Source organism: Chanodichthys erythropterus, chromosome 3, assembly GCF_024489055.1.
Source record: "Chanodichthys erythropterus isolate Z2021 chromosome 3, ASM2448905v1, whole genome shotgun sequence".
NCBI lineage: Eukaryota > Metazoa > Chordata > Actinopteri > Cypriniformes > Xenocyprididae > Chanodichthys > Chanodichthys erythropterus.
The window spans coordinates 64,597,974-64,617,119 of record NC_090223.1 but is presented as its reverse complement, the minus strand read 5'-3'; the positions used below and the strand labels follow the sequence as shown (position 1 = coordinate 64,617,119).

The 19,146-nt window shown below is 39.3% G+C and overlaps 1 pseudogene; it reads left to right on the top strand.

Annotated features, from left to right (window-relative positions):
- Nucleotides 1-19,146, top strand: part of LOC137005239 (uncharacterized) — a 615,607-nt pseudogene that overhangs the window by 402,688 nt on the left and 193,773 nt on the right.

The window sequence follows — 19,146 nt, the reverse complement described above, 5'->3', positions numbered from 1 at the left end:
TTACTGTGCTGGAGATCTGCTGCTGTATCGCCTTCACTTCACGAATAGCCCCTTTAAAAACGATATAAGGCTTCAGTTTGGTGCCGTCGGCTTTGCCAGCGAGGACAACGGTAAGATGGCTTTTTTCGTGTCCTGTGGTTTTTAGAGCCACACTCTTTGCTCCTCGTGTGTCAACAGTAGAGGGAGACACCATATCGAAACAAACTGCAGTCTCGTCCATTGCAATGATGTCCTTTTCTAAAATCTTTTTAGAACTGACAGCCTTGCTAACGTAGTCAACGTACGAAACAAGTTTCTCAGTTAGTAGATCTGGGTCTTTCTGGGCCATGGTGGTGCAATGTCGAAGTGAGAAACCATTGCTCGCTACCATTGTGGATGACAAGAGAGCAAGTGCAGGTCACAATGCCTGACAAGTTTAAGCTCTACTGCCCTCAGGTGAGAGTGATAATAGACTGCACCAAGATCTGTTGTGAAACATCATCTTCTCTATTAACTACAGTCGGAAACTTCTTCCAACTATAAAAATCACACCACCTTTAAAGGTCTAATTGGCATTTCCCTGAAGGAGTGGATTCTGGAATCCACTGCCGCTTCAAAATATATCTTTTAAGTTATTAATCAACATTTATCTTTCTGTTAAATTATTTGAATGGCTTCTTCAACATATGTTAAAGCATTTATTTTCCTTTTCAAACACTAGAAAATAATTTTGAATATTGTCTGTACCTCTCACTGAGAGAAAAGATGTTATCAGTATGTTTTGGGAAAGTTTCCTGCTCAGAGCAGAGCTCAGATCAAGTTGTGAATCATGTGTATCTGTGTATGTGCGCTAAGTGTTCTGTGCAGGTCCTTCGTTACTGGTGGACAACTGGCACTCTGCTGAAGACCAGCAGACGCCATGTCATGACCCCAATACCCAAATCCAGGGTACCCTCATCAGCATTGTGAGGAATGGAGATATGCTTCTGACTATCTGTCCATTTGTGGAAGATTTCCAAATTTGTCTATTTTTTCTTATCCAATCAGAATCCTTCAACCTGAAGTAATGACGTAGTTAGTTGACTCTGTTTGCGTACAATCACATTTTCTCAACAATTATACTCTGAGCGGCCTACGAACTCCTTGTGAGACTTGAAGCTGGCTTCTGCTGATGAAACTGCAAACTATTCTTCAGTAAAATTTTCTTCAACTTTTTTTTTTTTTTTTGCCTTCCTGTTAAAATGTGTGTCATGCAATATCCACTCCTCGCTGCCTAGTGGGAGTATGTTTTTCCTGGATACGACAAAAACTACGTCGAGATTTGAGTGACTTTCAACCGGTCAGCGGGCTTCATCTAAACTCTGGACACTAATGAAAGGTAGGTGGACATGAATATATACCTTTTATCTTGGTACTGATGAAATTTCATTGAAATTCATGGTGGAGAAGGTATTTAAAGGTGGTACAGAGGATGTTTTCGTCGACTGAGTTTTTGAAATGAGCACATGCGGAAGAACAATCCCCCTCCTTCACAGCTCATTTCAAGTGAACGCCTCCCAAAACTCGTGCACGAGTGTGTTTGTTTACCACCGGCATTCGCTGTGTTATTAAGCCGGGCACACATTTAACGACTAGCTAAAACATTCTGACTATGCTCAACATACAGCGATAGTTTCCTGCTCCTGAAGCAGATTTATATACTTTCACATGGAATTTGAACACCGACTGTAATCGCAGACTGAATGCAACTGGCTCTGAGTCAGTATCAATTTAAGTATCAATTTACATTCGTAATCAGCTTAAAGCCGCGCACACACTTAGTGGATTCATTATGTCAGACTCACCTCAGGTAACTTATAATCTGCAGTTGTTACTCCTGTCTCCTGACAAAAACATTGCATGCGGCGCCTGTGAAGTGTGGAAAGTTACTGGAGCACGCAGTCGCGCGTCTCTCACAAGGAACGTCACGGCAGTGATTGACAAGCCAGAGGGCCAATCGTTTACACGATGATCGCGTAAACGATTGGCTGATGTTTTTAAGGCCCTACCTCGTGCACAGATGATGTATATTAATATTATTCCTTTCAGTGCACCTAATAAATAGTCTTTTATCACTTAGTAAAGACAGTTTCAAGTAATATTGCAAAAATGTATAAAACAAAACATCCTCTTTAGCACCTTTAAATAAATCGTGGAAATTTGGTGGTCACATTTGTGGTGGTAGATTAGCGTCCTGTCAGAACGTCCACTGCAGTCATCGTTCTAAAAAATTCTAAAAAAAATAAAAAAAATAAAACTCATTCTCACCATGTTTTCCTTGAATGTGTTACTGTGTACTTTAATATGTATCTCATGGTTTTCCTGACATATAATAGTAACATAGTTTAGATTACTTCGAAATACATTAATTATGGAGGACTTGCCTTTAATTCTGTCTAAATAGGCTAATAACCTTTTTTGTCTTGTATAAGTTATCCCCTGAGCCTTTTTGTCCTACCATGAGTTAGTACCCCCTCACTCATTTGTGTTGACGATTCTTCAAAAGTAGAACATAATTAAACTATTTATTAGATATAACTGCAAACTGATTATTAAATGAAAATAATGATTAAATTACACATGATTATTAAATTAAAATCATTTTATTTCATCTCCTTAATTTGAACATTTAATTCTCAGGCATTTTCTTCTTGGAATTTCTAAGAGGATAAGTAAATTCATTTTTAAATTTAAAAAAATATATATTTTCAAGGAAATAAATTATTAAATGTTTCCATGTACCCCCTAATTTGGAACCACTGCTCTAGCTGAATACAGCAAATTCCTCACAATTCATAACTGTGTACATAAAATTAAAAGTGGCATTTCATTGGATCTATGAATGTAATAAAAAAGTCAATGTTTGCTTGTTGTCTCTATTAATTTTATTTACTATTTTATTCAAAGTATCCTGCAACACACAAGCCATGTTGATTAATCCATTTATGTCCAATTTCTCTGAATCATATAGATTATGTAGACTAATATTTGATGTTCTGTCTTTACAGCTGATTATGAAAAGAAGGAAGGGGCCCAACACACAGCCAGGTCTAGCCAGACAGCACCTCCTGGACAAGTACAGTGATCGACCATATCCTCATTTGATCCAAAATGAACACATTCTCTTTCTCTATGTCACAGCAGAATCCAGCAGAGCTGCAACTGCAAGAGAAACATACCAGAAATGACTGAAGAGCAGGCAAAAAATAAAGTGAAGCTATTTGATACAGAAAGCTAACTAATGAGCGAGAATTCAGTCAGTTTGAAGGGGTATGTAGCCAAGATTTTGTGGAATCTCCACTACCACCACAGTTCCCAGCGCAAAGTCTCCTTCTGCTGAACAACAAGTTCCAAAACTTAGTCCTTTAAAGACAAGACAGGTTGCTAGAGCCAATTGTCCTTCTTGTACCAGATATAAGGAGTCTCTGAAAAACATGAGGCGGAAACATCTGCACACAGCAAATTGCCCAGTGTTCATTTAACTCCACAAGTGTACATTTTACACTTCTCTGGTGTATATATAGGTCCCACCAGCCTGGTGTTTAAGTAACACTTTCAAAAGTGTTGAATATATACCCCTCGATAGTGTACATTGTTTTACACCAAAAGTGTACAATATACTCTTGTGTACACTGTGTATTACTCTCTGCAGGTTTATTCTAAAAATGTACAAAGATTAATTGTGCTTTTAGCACTCTGGAATTAAAGAACACTTCTAAATTTCCAAATGTTCAGCATTTTGCATTGTGTGTGTGTGTGTGTGTGTGTGTGTGTGTGTGTGTATGTATGATTATATATATATATCTATATATCTATATATATATATATATATATATATATATATATATATATATATATATATATATAAACGTATCACAAAAATCCTTTCAAACCAATTGCATTTATTTTCTCAGATTCAACAGGCCACAAAGAAATGCAACTCATGTTGTGTTTACAAACACAATGTATTGTATTAAAATGATAAAAGTACAAACTACAAGGAACAGACAAATTCGAAGACCAGAGCACTGAAGCACTCTGGGAAAAGCTCTAAAAAGTGCTTTTTAGTAAAACATGTAATGAAACAATACATTTTGCTGAAATCCGTACAATGTTTGAAGGTCAAAAGGCTTAAAGAAATGCAAGGTTTCAACATTCAAAAGGGAAACTTTCCTGCAAAGCCCCTCTTGGACTTGAAATGAGTGAAGATGTTTAACAAAACATACAGTTTCAAAATCCGCAGTCAACAATAAATACTGACCACTGAATTCAAATGTGTCGATAATTTTACTGAAGACAGGAATATCATCTTTCAATTCTGAACAAACAAGAAGTCCTGAGCGGTATTCTGTCCCAAAAACAAGAAATCCAAGAAAGGGTCAATGTCAAGTTGCAGTTTTTCTGCAATCAGTTCACAATCCAGCAAGTTACAAAGCTGAACGCTTGTTACAGGTCCACACTCCATACCCTTGAAAGGCTGAGATTCCCAGTGGTATGCGATAGCCATCTGATGTTTAAGTGCTAATGACTTGGTAATGTTTTTGAAATTTTTTACACTTTTTTTAAAAAAGATGTTTTGCCTCATAGCGCATCCCCCAAACATGAACAAGCGGGACTATCTTCCTGATGCATCGGGGATAGTGGATCATGAAGTGATGCTTGGATCGAGTTCTTTGAACAGCGTGTGATGTTCACAGATCAAATGTTTCAGATAAACAGTCATTCCATTTGAGATGACTGGAGAAAACACAATATTTACTATCTGCAGTAGAAGCAGCAGTAATCTCCAGTGCTTATTTCCTACTTCAACCAGATCTCCAAAAATCAGAGGCAGATTTCTAATGAGGCAAAATGTCTGGATGGCATTGAGACCCAACCCATTCCCAGCTTGTTCAAATTTAACCATGGTAGGTCGGTTTTTACGTTCAACATAACCATAGTTAAACGAGTAAATTCTGTTGCTCACAGACTGTAAGGACACAACTTTGCTCTCCGACAGATAATCAAAAAGCAACTTCATCTCTAACTGTGCTACTCCCTCTACCAAGTCATGCAAGATATCCACTGCATAGTTTTCAGAAATATTAAAATACTCCAATTCATTAAGTAAACATGTTCTTTTGACACCAAATGATGACTGTGAAGCATCATCAGTAAGGAGGCTTTGACAGTGCTCAGCATGTAAAACTCTGTCACGCAGTATGATGTCCGGATGGTCATCAAAGAAAATGGTCTGAGAAGAAAGCTTATCAATTAGACAAAACCTGCAAAAATAGTTTGCGCTAAATGACTGTACAAACCCAAAGAGTGTGTGCACACCCAAATTATCACCAGTTACTTGAGCTGTTGTTCCACGTATTGGTTCTTCAGAGAGTGGCAACTTAATTCCTGAACTCTCAAGAATTTTAATATCACGCACAATAGGATTGCATTAAAGCCATACCGCTGGACATCTTGTGTGTGAAAAAGTGCCAAAAGATGAATATTCATTAGGGCAGAGTTGATCTTAGGAGACAGGTTTCTCAAAACAAAATACATACTCCCAACCTTATGCATGCCATGTTTGGATTCCAGAGGATTTGAGGTTTCAAAATCATCATAAAAGAGTTCTTTAAAATAGCTACCATCACAAAACTCTTAAAATTTCTCTCTCCTCACTTGTACCTGTAGCTGTATTTCGCCTAGTGTCACATCTCTGTCCTAAAGGTATTTCAACAGGTTCTACAACACCCCAAGTCTCAAAGAAATACTTTTTCCATTTTGTTTCTGTTGTGAACTTGAAAAAACAAATCACCACTAAGTTCTCCCCATTCTTTTTGATATTTTGACAGTCTTGAGAATCCTTTTTCTATCCTCAACCCAAACATTATTGCCTCAAAGTACTCATCCCAATTTTCTGTTTTTTTGTGCCACCAGCTTGCTGAGAGCTCTAAAAAAAAAAAAAAAAAAAAAAAAAAAAAATTTTAACTGACAGTAGAATTCTCCCAAACAGATCAATTTTGATCCCACTTGCATTTGCTGCTGTAGATTGAAGACCATACATATGACAATAATGTACATTAAGTATAGATGAATATGTGTTAAATGAACAATTTCCCTTACCTTTGAATTGTACCATTCATCCTCACTACCAGTCCATTCGTTTGAGGATGGTTGTTACGAACTTTTAAAGGTCTAGGGTAGAACGCAACATTTAGTTTTTAACATTGCTGTAATGGAGCGGGCAGCAGAAAAGACCAGGCACACAGAAGCAAGTACAATCAATTTGTTTATTGTTGGTACATCAAGCCGAAGCCACTAATCAGTGTGTGAGTGCGCTATGATACAATGCATTTATATAGAAGTAGGGATAAAGAAAGTTACAATTAACTAATGGGGAAAAAGAACTAGGGTGGCACCAAATTAAAGAAAAGAATAAAACAAAACAATTCATAAACTAAATTCTCAAACCCTCTAAACTTACTAACCAAAGAAAAATGTGAAAAGAAAAACCGAGATCTTCGGCGCACCCGACGCCATAACTATACCTACCCTTTAATAAAAACCAAAATACAAGAAGGGCGCTCACCTCTTACCTGGTGTTTCTAACACTTAATAACTGCGGGCAATATGTATGTCGCGCAACCTGCTTACCTGTTCACTGTTTCCCCAAAAGGTAATCAGTTACTCTTAACTCTCGACATTCTAACATATTAAGACAAAGTCAAGTGTTGGATTCACACGCCAAAGGAACAAAACATACAGAGTATAACAGGCTCTAACTAAAACGCCTGAAACACACACACAAACTGCACTGCTGAACAAGACACGCCGTGAGACTTTTAAACTTCCAGGGCGGCACTTGATTGGCTGCAGAGACGACACCGTAATGAAGAGTGACAGTCACCTACTCCAATCAGCGTGGACCTGCGAGCAAGACAGCACAAGCCAGAGAACAGAGGGCAGAAACAAAAACAGAAACATTCCCAAAAACACACAGCACGTAACAATGGTACAGTGAACAAAGGCTCCTTTTAATTCCAAGCATGACACATACATTCTTGTTTATCTGTTAATATAAAGAGCATAATATAACTTATATTATCCCAATATTGAAATATGATTTTTAAAGAAATTCTTTAGAAATTCGTTTTTGTTACAGATCAAAACACTAGTACAAAATAAATTTTTTATTACAAAAAAAACATTTGAGTGTGAGTGTGTGATTAGTTCCTAGTTTGGGAATTGTGGGAAATGTAGTCAAGAGTGAAGTGACTGCATGTGTGCAATAAAGTCTTAATGGTGAAAATGAGACCTCTGGTGGGGAGTGAGAGAAAGCAGCAGGCGACGGAAACGTGACGAAAACTTTCTTCCTTTCCACAGGCTCTGCTTAGATGTAAAGATTGTGAGATATGTTTTGTGATTTAAAAAAAAAACAAAAACAAAAACAAAAAACAGACAGTTGAATGAGTGAACAATACCTACCTTGATTGGGGTATACTCCACTTCCTGTTAGATAATATGACACAACCTGACACCTGTTTAAAACATATACACATACGCGTTTTTGTGTCACGTCAAGGACCTTTCTGCTCCCACATATTCCCACACACTTCACCTTCAGTAGTGTGAATTTACTGTACATCTTTCGGGAACCTGCACAATGTTATTTCAAAACAAATATTCTATATTTTCTCACAATCTATTCTTGCTGCAAATTGTGGGTGGCACATCAAAAGTAAATAGCTTTGTGTGTGTGTGTGGCTCTTGATAATCGATCAATATGGCAAAAAAATTCTTTGCTCAGAGGGTCTTAGAAATTATTTCAGAAGAGAGATGATTTGGAAAATGAAGAAGATGAGAAATGAACACAATATACATGCATCAAGTGCAGGAAATACAATACATATATTCTACAAACCATTGTCCAGAGGGTGAAAATTTAAGAATGGCTTATCTGTGAATACAAAATAAAAAGGAAAAGGCATCTAATAGGTTGGTTAAAAGTTATGTGTTAATCATGTTATATGTTTAACAACTTCCATTTGGGTGGAAGAGGTTTTGAAACTTTTGTATTCTCAGTTGGGAAAACTCTGCTATCATCTAAATTATACACATGCTTTAAAATTAAAAAGAGTTCACAAATAGAACAAAACAGCTTTTTATCTTAAATTCACTTTATAAAAGACCCACATTTCTAACTTTCATTCATGTGGATAACATGGATCATTTGACATGGTTTAGTGTAAGATTTTTGCCCATCTTTTGGAAAATGCAGTTTTAAAAGTAAAAAATAATCACTTTCACCAGTAAATGGCTCCAGAGCTTTACTATTTGCTATGTGCTATTTTACTAACTGCAAGACATCTTTTCACAAGATTTTCTTTTTCAGTTAGATCCATATCTAAATATTATGAAATCACAGTTATAGCAATAAAATTACTTTTGTCAAAGTTTAGCATTTTTTGTACTGAAAAATAATAATAATAATAATTTTTTCAATAATGTTACATTACGATTAGACCCCACTTAGAAAATGGACAAAATTCTTCCTCAAAAACATTATTGAATACTTACCATCTGAGGAGGAATCTGTTTCAGACAGAAATCTTGGTGGCTTTTTGTGTGCCCTCTTTTTGTTCATTGTGGAGCTTTCCTCTGTTTCAATATTTGAGGTCTCCACAACACGCCGGTGTAACACGGTTCGTAGATGTGGGACGAAGGAGGCAGGAACCGGCGAACGTTCAACAAAACTTTAATTCAAAATAAACATAGAACAAAACGAAAGTAATGCCGGCAGACCCTCGCGGACGTCTGCCGGCCACACAAACATAATAAAACATAAAATAAAGTCCAGGCCTGGTCCTCTCTCATCTGTCAGGGTCGTCGCTCCTCCTTTTATGCATCCAGAGCTCCTCCGTGAGAGACTCAAGGCCGTTCCCTCACGGCTCTCGCCCGCCCTGGTCGCCACAGCCTGCATTTCTGGACACCTTTGGTGTATGAGTCTGGAAAATATGTTGTTGGTTTAAAGTACATTTTCTTGAAAATTGGATATTATTTTAACAATCCTCACTGAAATACTGTAGATTAATTTAAATAATGTAAAAACTACTAAATTACCTGTTCTTAGCCAATTTTATTTTTATCAGACACCACCTCCACTTTCCATTGTCTGGCATTGTGCAGTTTTTTACTAGCTGCCTTACGTTTCCATAAGTCCAGTAACAGACGGTTCCCTGAAGAAAAAAAAAAAAGAGTTTGCTTTACCATTCTTGAACAGACATTAATACTGTAAATGAATGTGAAAGCTTATTGAAACCAAAAACATGCCTCTTTGGTCTCTGACCAGTTCAACTGCACTGTCCTCTGTGAATTCCACCACTGCATATTTTTTTTGTGTCCATCTGTTGAGATTAAATAATAAGAATAAGATCCTTCTTGTGAGAAACAACATTCAGCGATACATTTTAGAACAGAGAATTGAGGATTTTGGCAAGAGAGGACAGGTCTTATTACCATCTTCTGATAACAAAGTTCTTTCAACCTTACCCCAACAAATTCACACTTGCAGTCTACATGGTAGTTATGAAATTTAAATGCTGAGAATCAATGTGATTTTGATCTGCATTAAATGAAGCTATAAACACATCCCACCAATTACACATTCATTTAATTTTCTTTTGTTAAACTGTACAGACATTTCCTATTCTAACATAGAAAACGCATCAAGATGAACATGATAAATAATAAATAATACTGTACTGTTGTCAGCATACCTTATGGTTACCATCGATGTGCCATAAACGGACGTTCTCCGGGACTGTTCCTGGCTGGTGGAATGACCTACCACGCTCTATCCGAGCAGCTGACTCTCTAGCCATTTTCAAAAAAATGCTAAAGACGTATCTTTTTCGTCAGCACTTGACCCAGTAGTAGTAGCACTTACCTTGACTAATATGCTTCTCCTATCTGTGCATTTATTAAAAAATAAATAAATAAAATAAAAAATTTCGCTAATGGCACTTTACTGACATAACTGTGACTTCACTCAGCACTTGCATATTGTTGTTCTCATGTTGATTTGATTGATTCTACTACCCTCATTTGTAAGTCGCTTTGGATAAAAGCGTCTGCTAAATGACTAAATGTAAATGTAAATAAACTGTTGGGTGCAGGGACTGTATATTTCCTATGCCTTCAGGGGTTCAGTTGAAGACTGACACCCTGAGGATCCACACGTCTCATGGATTCTTGAACACGTCGCTCTAGAAATGTAAATTCGTCAATATATGCATAGTTAATATTTCAGTCTTTGAGTTCACCTTTGGCATGCTCAGTGGGGACCTAAAATACAGTATTCAAAAATATCACTGTACTGACACCATCAGATGTGAATACAAAAACTTGAAATGAACTGAGCTGAATAAGGACACACTTCTGAGATGTTTTACTAGCTTAAAATCACTTAATAATGAAGTTTGCAACACTGACACCATTTCAAAGCAGCTTCACAGTAATACAGCGGTAAATAAAAATCAGTATTGTATAAAGTGCTATATAAATTTAGGAAAATAAAAAAAAACTAAATTTACTTAATTTTTATTTTACATGCTTTTACCCAGGGATGCTAATATATCAAGGTACAAAACCCACCTTACTCTGTACTTGAATGCCCTGTGCACCGAGATGTCCAACCATCATTTTATATCTGGCATTAGGGTGACGCTTAAGCACATCTTCTACCAAAGCATCCAGTTAAGCATCCTCCAGAGTTGAGAACAGGTTGCTTATTCTATAAGAATAAAATAAACCCATTATCAACCACACAACACACACATTCAAACACTAATGTGAAAGCTAAGTAGATTATAAGGCTAGGCTACTAGGAGCTGCTGCTTACCTTAAACCATGTTGCGCCTTCCTTATTCTGTATAGTTCTTTCACAGACACCAAACAACTTTGCAATGTTTCCAGCAGTTTGACCCATTGAGAGATAAGTTTCAATGGTGCTTATCGGAAGCAAGTACAATGGACGTCCCACCATAGTACCATCTGACTCGCACAGATGCAACAGCTGTATTCGAGGGTCACAAGTTTTCCTGAAGTTCCCTCCCACTTGGACATCAATTCAACTATAACCAATATGAAGGAACTGCGTAAGATTCATCTTTGATTTTCAAAGGATCTTGCCATGTGTGTCAATTGACCCTTCGCCGGGAGTTTGATTGACAAGCGATCTAACCGATCTAACCAATCATAAGCAGTCAGTTAGAAGATTAACCTCAGTGGACTTGAAGTTGAAAAAGTGTGTGTATTGTCATCTTTCTGCATTTGAAACAACATTCCTTCTCATGTTCATTCATATTTAATGCTACAAATGAACTAGTAGGAAGAGATGATCGGTTTACAAACCTCTTGAGCTGAGGCGCTACAGCAATCTGTCACGACACATTAAAGATCCACAAAATGGTTTTTATTGTTCGAATTTATTAAAAAATGACACAGTTTGAAAGCTGGGACTTTGTTTAATATTAAAAGTAACCTGGTTTGTCTTGTCTGTCAACGTGTTGTCAGTGTCCTCTTTGCTCTGCAAAGTATTTTTCACTCTGTGTGGCATGACAGCGGCATGGCTTGACCGTCAAAGCAATAGTAACTAAGGGGGACGGGTCTTTGTGAAGGATCAGTTAGGTATCTCTGCAGAACAAAAAAGCCTGTTTCCCAATAAGTGGGTATTTGTCAACTACTTTACCCGACTTCTTTTAAATCATAAAAGCCCACCCCAGTGGATTAAAGCAAGTTGGGTAAAGTGGTTGAAAACAACCCATTGTGGTTTTCAACAATGCCCAGATGATGGAGGAACACCCGCTGGCGTTCTGCAGAGATTCCTACTTGCACATCTCAGACACCAGTCCAGGATGAGAACCTGGTTGGCTTGGACCTGTGTCATTGTTGTTATCATTGTTGTGGTGGTTGTTTTTAACTCACCCCGGTGGTTTCAATAGTTGTGATCTGATGGAGATTACCTAGCATTTTAGCTCATGGCACAAGTTTAACAGGGCTTGATAAATGATGAATGTTGCTGCAACCACTGCAGAGATCTTTAGTTTGGGGTGAAATTGCTGGGGATCACTGACAGTCACAATAATATTGATTATGAATGATATATTTTAATGATGATTTAGTTCTTAGTTCTTACAAGGACCATCCTGTCAAACATTGGAAACCAGTCAAACTATAGTTAAAGGTTACGTCACTGTTACAAAGAATTTTGTTTTAAATAAATTTTTCTGCATATCTGTAATGACCCCTGTTATGAAATATTCGGTGTCTGATATTTTCGGTGACACTGGGCGGAGCTTACATGAATATTCACGAGTTTCCTGTTTTGAGTTAAAGCGCCACTGAAAATGTTAGTGCACGCTCTTCGGCTTACATTAAAGGTAATTAGCATATGTTTCAGCATTAAACAAGGTCAAGCTTATATTCTAACTGTTATTGAAGCACACAATTTTATATATAAGCTATTTTGTGTTATGTCATGTCATGTGTTATCTATGTTTGATATGAACACAGCCAATGATTCGCCAGAGGTGTCGTTAGGATTCGCTAAACGAGCCAATAGCGTTTTAAGTAGACTATTTTTGTTGTTTCTGTATTACCTTGAGTCTTTTAAGCATATAGTTTTAAAAGTTTGCTGAAATGTATGGTAGCATAATAATATTAATTGTAACTCCTGTGGTGAAGGCAGCAGTGAACTTTCCTAGTTTGCAGAAGCACTTCTAATCTGGCTAGACTTGAATTTCTATATGTAATATGTTTCAAAAATTGCACACATGCAAGAAAACATGTTAATGTACTTTAAATATAGTTAAATAATCACAAGAGCAGACCAAACTTTAATTTGTGTGGGATCCCAAGACCCTGTGTAAAGTGTGTTAATCTGCTTGCTATGAATACACTGCAAAAAATGCTGTTCTTACTTAGATTTTTTGTCTTGTTTCTAGTCAAAATATCTTAACTTTCTTAAATCAAGAAGCATTTTCTTGACAAGTAAAAATTATTTTCTTGTTTTCAGAAAAAATAAGTCAAAATTAAGTAAGTTTTTCCTTAAAACAAGCAAAATAATCTGCCAATGGGGTAAGCAAAATAATCTTATTTCAAACCAAGAATAAGATATATAATCTTGTTTTCAGTTTGGACTAAGATTATTTTGCTTACCCCATTGGCAGATTATTTTGCTTGTTTTAAGGAAAAAAGTACTTAATTTTGATTTATTTTTCCTAAAAACAAGAAAATAATTTGTACTTGTCAAGAAAATGCTTCTTGATTTAAGAACTTTAAGATATTTTGACTAGAAACAAGACAAAAATTCTAAGTAAGAACAGCATTTTTTGCAGTGTAGAAACATGAGACAGTGATATTTGCTTCCCTGCAGCACGTTCACTATATGGAGAAGACAATTGGCAAAAGTGTGAGGAATATTATTGTTATGTAGATAATCAGACATATATACATACTACTGTGATTGTTCTGTCAATTTCTTAATTGCTTGCTCAGTTGGTAAATATTTTTAAAGAGACTTTATTAAATCCTGTTATTTTTTTCATATTATTAGGAAACATTCTCAATCTTTTTTTTCCCACAAAATGATGTATTTCATTGACAAAAAAAGAAAAAAGAAAAAATAGAAAAAAATGAATGTGGAAAAAACATGAAGCGCTGTGAATCAGGATTCAGTTTAACACAGCGTTGATATGAAACTATATGGAACTAAATGATCAAACCTGCAGTATATTCACAATGATATGTATTAGTTCTATTCTACAAGCTTTCCATAACAATTAACATTTTATTTATGTTAAATTAGCTGCTAAAATAATAGGCCATGTAGTAATTTGCATATCTGTAATATCAAAGATGAAAGTAAATAATGAGAGTATTTTGAATAAAAAAAGAGCAACTGATTCTGTGACATATGACATATTTAATTAGCAAAAACACTTGTATTTAAACACACATTGACACACTTTACACAGGGTCTTGGTTTGTATGGACTTTTATGTTGAAGTGTTTTTATGTTCCTCTTGTCTCTGTGTTCTTTCCTGTGTCCTGTGGCCATGTTTGTAGTTTTCCCCATTGATTACTCTTTTCCAGGTGTGTCTTGTTAACTTATCTTGTTTAGCTTGTTTGACCGTATGTATTTATACCCCTGTGTTACCGGTGATCTTTGTCAGGTCTTGTCCTACATGTATGTATGTCTGATGCTTCTCATTCTGTTTCATGGTTCTCTGGTCTCTGTTGTGGTTATGCTTGTTTATTTTTATTATTAAACTATTTTGCAGGTGAATCCAGCTCTCCCTTTGTTTTTGAGTTCACCAGATGTTACAATATCACAATGAGTTGTAGACGAGGGCTTTTGCTCCTTCTGCAGTAAATATCAAAGTAGCTGGCACTAACACTAACTTGTGCTCTGCTGTCGGACATAATTAAGAGGAACCTTTTAAATCCATTTGTGTATAAAAACATCAGATTAATGTTTTGAACGCAAATTTATTCTAAAACATGTAGACAAAAAAAACTTATGTAAATATTAAACAATGAGTTATAGATAAATTAAACACACTATTTTACTACTATTAAACTACTAATACAAGACTGTTTAGCCCTCCTCTGGGAAAAAAAAAAAAAAGAAGCTCTCATCTGATTCGGCAAACTCCTCATCAAACACACATTAGTGTATATCAAGGGTCTCAAACTCAAATTGGCGGGGGGCCGTTTCTGTGATTCACACCTCATAGGAGGGCCATATTAACATTCAAGCGCAAGAAAGTGCAGCATTTCAGAAAATTTACTTTCCTTTGCATTATTTCTCATTTACTTCAAATTTCATTAGGCCTACTAAAATATTTTATACCTATACTATAAATATCTTATTTACCATACTAAATGTAAACAGCAGTGTCTCTCTCGTTGTTACAGAGTGCAATATAATTATATAATAGGCTACTATTACTAATATAATACTATTAATTTACTAATATAACACTAATATAATACTATTAATTGCAATAGTCTGGTGCAACTTCTCACATCCAACAAGGTGCATGGAATAAAAAAAAAAGTGTAATTTAGGAACAAAACCAGCAACACTTGTGGTGGAGGGGTCAGAAATAACAAAAAACTGGATATATATATATATCAACTTTATTTTGCCAAAAAATAAAAATCTCTCATTGTTACATACATTATTAGTTTTTAACATTTAGTAGAAGTATTTTCCCTTACTTTATATTAGCTTAAATAACATTAAAATCTTGAAAAATGAAAGAATGAATCTAAAATGAAATTAAAATGTTGATTTATTAAACATATTAATAAACATTGATTTTCAAGATATTTTACAGTGTCGACAGTGTCGTGCTGATCGTAAGTCAGGGTGGCGGTGCGAGTGGGAGTGTTAACAAGCCATCAATTGCCCACAATCTCAGCTTGTGTTCCGACGATTTGGGTGCGAGGCTTGGCCTCGGCAGGGCAGCGTGTGTCGCTGATCATGGGCTGTAACCCGCAGATTCCTTCAGTATTGTCTCTGAGGAAAGGTTTGCTAGGGCAGAGGTAATGAATGAAAACACACATGCGTAAATTGGGAGCCAGGTACAGTTGGGGGTTGCTGTCGTGGTATGCTACCACAGCTGGAGTGTGTATCTTGATGTGGGTGTTACCCTTCCAAAACCCGACATTGACAATGTCTTTGAGTCGGTAGATGTTATCTGGTTCGATGATAGGTAGATTTAGGAGGAAGGCCAACTCCCTTTGTTCGGGGTCGACATGCAGTAGGATGGCACTACCCAGGGAGTAGGCAAGGTGGGTTTGGATAGGGTCCGTGGGTCTGACGGCAGCAGAGGCCAGCACAGTTTGTACGAGGCTCAGGGGTACGAGGTATGGGGGAATCCTTCCCATGGCCAGGTTGTCCATGGAGGAGCTCACTTCCCGCAGCATGTCTGTCATTAGAGCAGTGACGAGCTGAGTTTGGGCGAAGTCATTTTGGAAGACAGTAAACAGTTGCTTCATTGAGTTCACTGTCTGGTTCAGCAGGACACTGTGGGTGTTGAGAATCACTACAGTGCCTTTCAGAGTTTTCCCGATGCTTTGAAGGGTTTGGCTCTGTGTGGTGGGTTGTTCTCTCAGCTGGGGGATCTCCGTTTGGATTTCGGCCACATGCCGCCTTACGGTGGTTAGGCTCACCGCGTTGACACTGGACATGCCAAGGTTAAATAGGGTCCCGACTGCAGCGGCGGCTCCGAGCAGAGCTCCCAAGAACCGTTTGGTGCGTTGGTTGTGTCCACTTAACTCGGCTTGTGTGACAGTCATTTTCTCCAGTTGGGCGAGCATGTGCTGGACGTCGGCTTCCGCGTGAGTGAGGGCGTTCTCCGTCCATCGGGCCCCTGCCCAGCTGTATTGGGCGACATGGCTGGGATAGTGTGCTTTGTAGACGGTGCGAGGGTCCAACCGCACATACACTTTCTGCGTGTAAGTCCGGCAGTTGGTGATGAGAAGTCCCGGTTGTTCCCTCAGTACGATACCAGATGCGGGACCTGGTGATGTGATGTCGGATTGCGGCTGTCCTCTGGTTGGCAGGAGGCACACGAGGGTGAACCATAGCAGCATCCTGTTACAGAGAAGAGGGGAGGAGAGAGAGAGAGAGAGAGAGAGAGGCATGGTTGGTCAGCGGGGAATGTCCGTGGTTGGTGAGGACAGTTTTCCGAGGATTGCAACTGGGATTAGCTTGCATTGTTCCCTCCCTGCCTTTCTCTGTCAACAGCCACATGTCTCTTAATCTGGTTACGGTGGACCCATTTGAAAATTGGTTCTTTCTGCCCTCGGCTCAACTTGATTCGGTATGCGACCGGGGAGAGTTTGTCCACAATCTCATGAGGTCCCATCCAACGAGGAAGAAATTTCTTTGACAGCCGTTGGGAGGCTGTTTTGGGTTGCTGAGCGAAAAGGTAGTACCAGACCCGGTCACCCACATCCAGTTCCTGGTGTGACGCCTTACGGTCGTAGTATGCTTTCTGGCCTTCCGCGCTTCGTTGAAGCTGTTGTTGGGCAAAAGCAAACGTGGTTCGTAGGTGTCGGTGTAGCTCATCGAGGTACTGGTGGGTCGTGTAGGCAGTGACGAGGCTGGAATCTCCCGGTTGGTACAGCAGGTGCAGCGGCAGGGTCAACTGTCGCCCCGTCATTAGTTCGAAGGGGGACACCCGAGTTGACTCCTGCGGAGTGGCTCTAATAGCCATGAGTACCAGGGGAAGTTTCACATCCCAGTCTTTCTGGTTGGCTGACACATATTTTTTTAGCATGCTAACCACAGTTTTATTGGTCTGTTCCACTTGCCCTGACGAGATTGGATGGTGGCTGATGTGCAGCTGGCTCTGTACGCCCAGGAGTCTCCAAATTTGCAGCATGATCTCGGCAGTAAAATGAGTACCTCTGTCGGAGTTGACTCTCAATGGCAGCCCAAATCTGCTGAAAATGTGGTTCATCAGGAGGTATGCTGTAGTCTGGGCCGTGTCGTTCGGTGCTGGAAGACACTCTACCCACTTGGTGAATTGGCACACGACCGTGAGGAAATACCTGTTTCCTCTCGTCGATCTGGTCAGGGGCCCCACCCAGTCTATCTGGAGGTCTGACCATGGGAATGTGACTCCTCTGCGTTGCAGTGGAGCTCTGTGAGTTGGGTTTGTCGGTTGGAATTGGCAGCACACCAGGCATCCTCTAACATACTCTGCCACATCCTGCTGCATGCCAGGCCAGTATGCCACTTGTTTCAGTGTCTCGTAAGTGGCTCTGGTACCATGGTGTCCAGCACATGGTGCGTCGTGGGCATACATGAGCATAACCCCCATTTGGCCGTGTGGTATCACAAGCCTTGGCGCAGTGAGATCATCAGGGGCATAGCACAGAATGTCTTCTTTCACATGCAGCATGTGCTTGACGTAGTGTAGTCGTTTGAGGTTGGGGTTGTTGTCGAAGTTGGACTTCGTGATCGGGGGGCAGGAGGGGTTTGAGAGGAGGTTTTTAATGGTGTGTATGGCGGAGTCCGAGGGTTGGAGGTCGGCAATGTCATTGTTGGAAAGTTGTGGAGCTAGTGACAGCGGCTGTGGTGTGGGAGCAGTACGTTGGCTGCGGGTGACTGCTGCTACAGCAGGGGTGGGTGTTTGGGTGGGGGGTGACCACAGATTACCCCGTAGTGCGCCCGTCTTGGCAAGGGCATCAGTTTGGTCATTCAAGTCTTTGTCCCTGCCAGGTAGTTTCGAATGTCCTTTCACCTTCTTCCAGTAAACGATCATGTTGTCTGTCATCGTGATATCGTCGCATGCTTGGAACAGGTGTTGGTGTTTGACCGGCTTGTTGTTTGCGGTCTTGAAGCCCTTTAGTTTCCAGCCTGGGAGGTGGCATGTGAAACTGAGTCGGGCATAGTTTGAGTCTGTGCAAATGAGGAGTTCTTTGATGTTGTGGGCCAGTGCGATTTGGAGGGCGATGAGGATCGCAGCTACCTCCGCATACTGCGATGACTGGGGGCCCAAATTGAAGTGTTGTGGTGGGCAGGGTTGGTCGTTTAACCATAACACCCCTGCACCTGCCTTTAGGATGCCCTCATGGTTGTACGAACATCCATCTACGTAGGCAGTGGGCATACCTTGGCACGCATTCTCTTCGAAGTACCGGTGGCAGGTCGGTTGCTGGTTTTGGGGTATTTCCATCTCCGGTGTCGAAGCTGGAGTGTCATCGGAGCAGTTTTGGCAGGCCGCCAAGCCGTTGCCAAGAGCCGACTTGTGATTTTGGGCGTATCGTGCCTCGACGTTGTGCCCCTGGAGGGCCATCAGCCATGTGGCTATGCGTGAGTTGGTGACTACGCCATCTCGGATGCGTTGGCTGTTGAGGAAGGTGACAGGTTGGTGACAGGTCTCTATTATAACCTTTTGTGCCCCAATGTAGTTGGAAAATCTTTGGATGGCCCATACAGTGCAGAGCAAAGCCTTTTCACAGTCTGAGTATTTGCACTCCGGTGGCAGGAGTGTTTTGCTGGCATACGCTACGACTCTTTTGTCTTGATCGTATCATTGGTAGAGACCAGCGCTCAGGCAGTTCTTG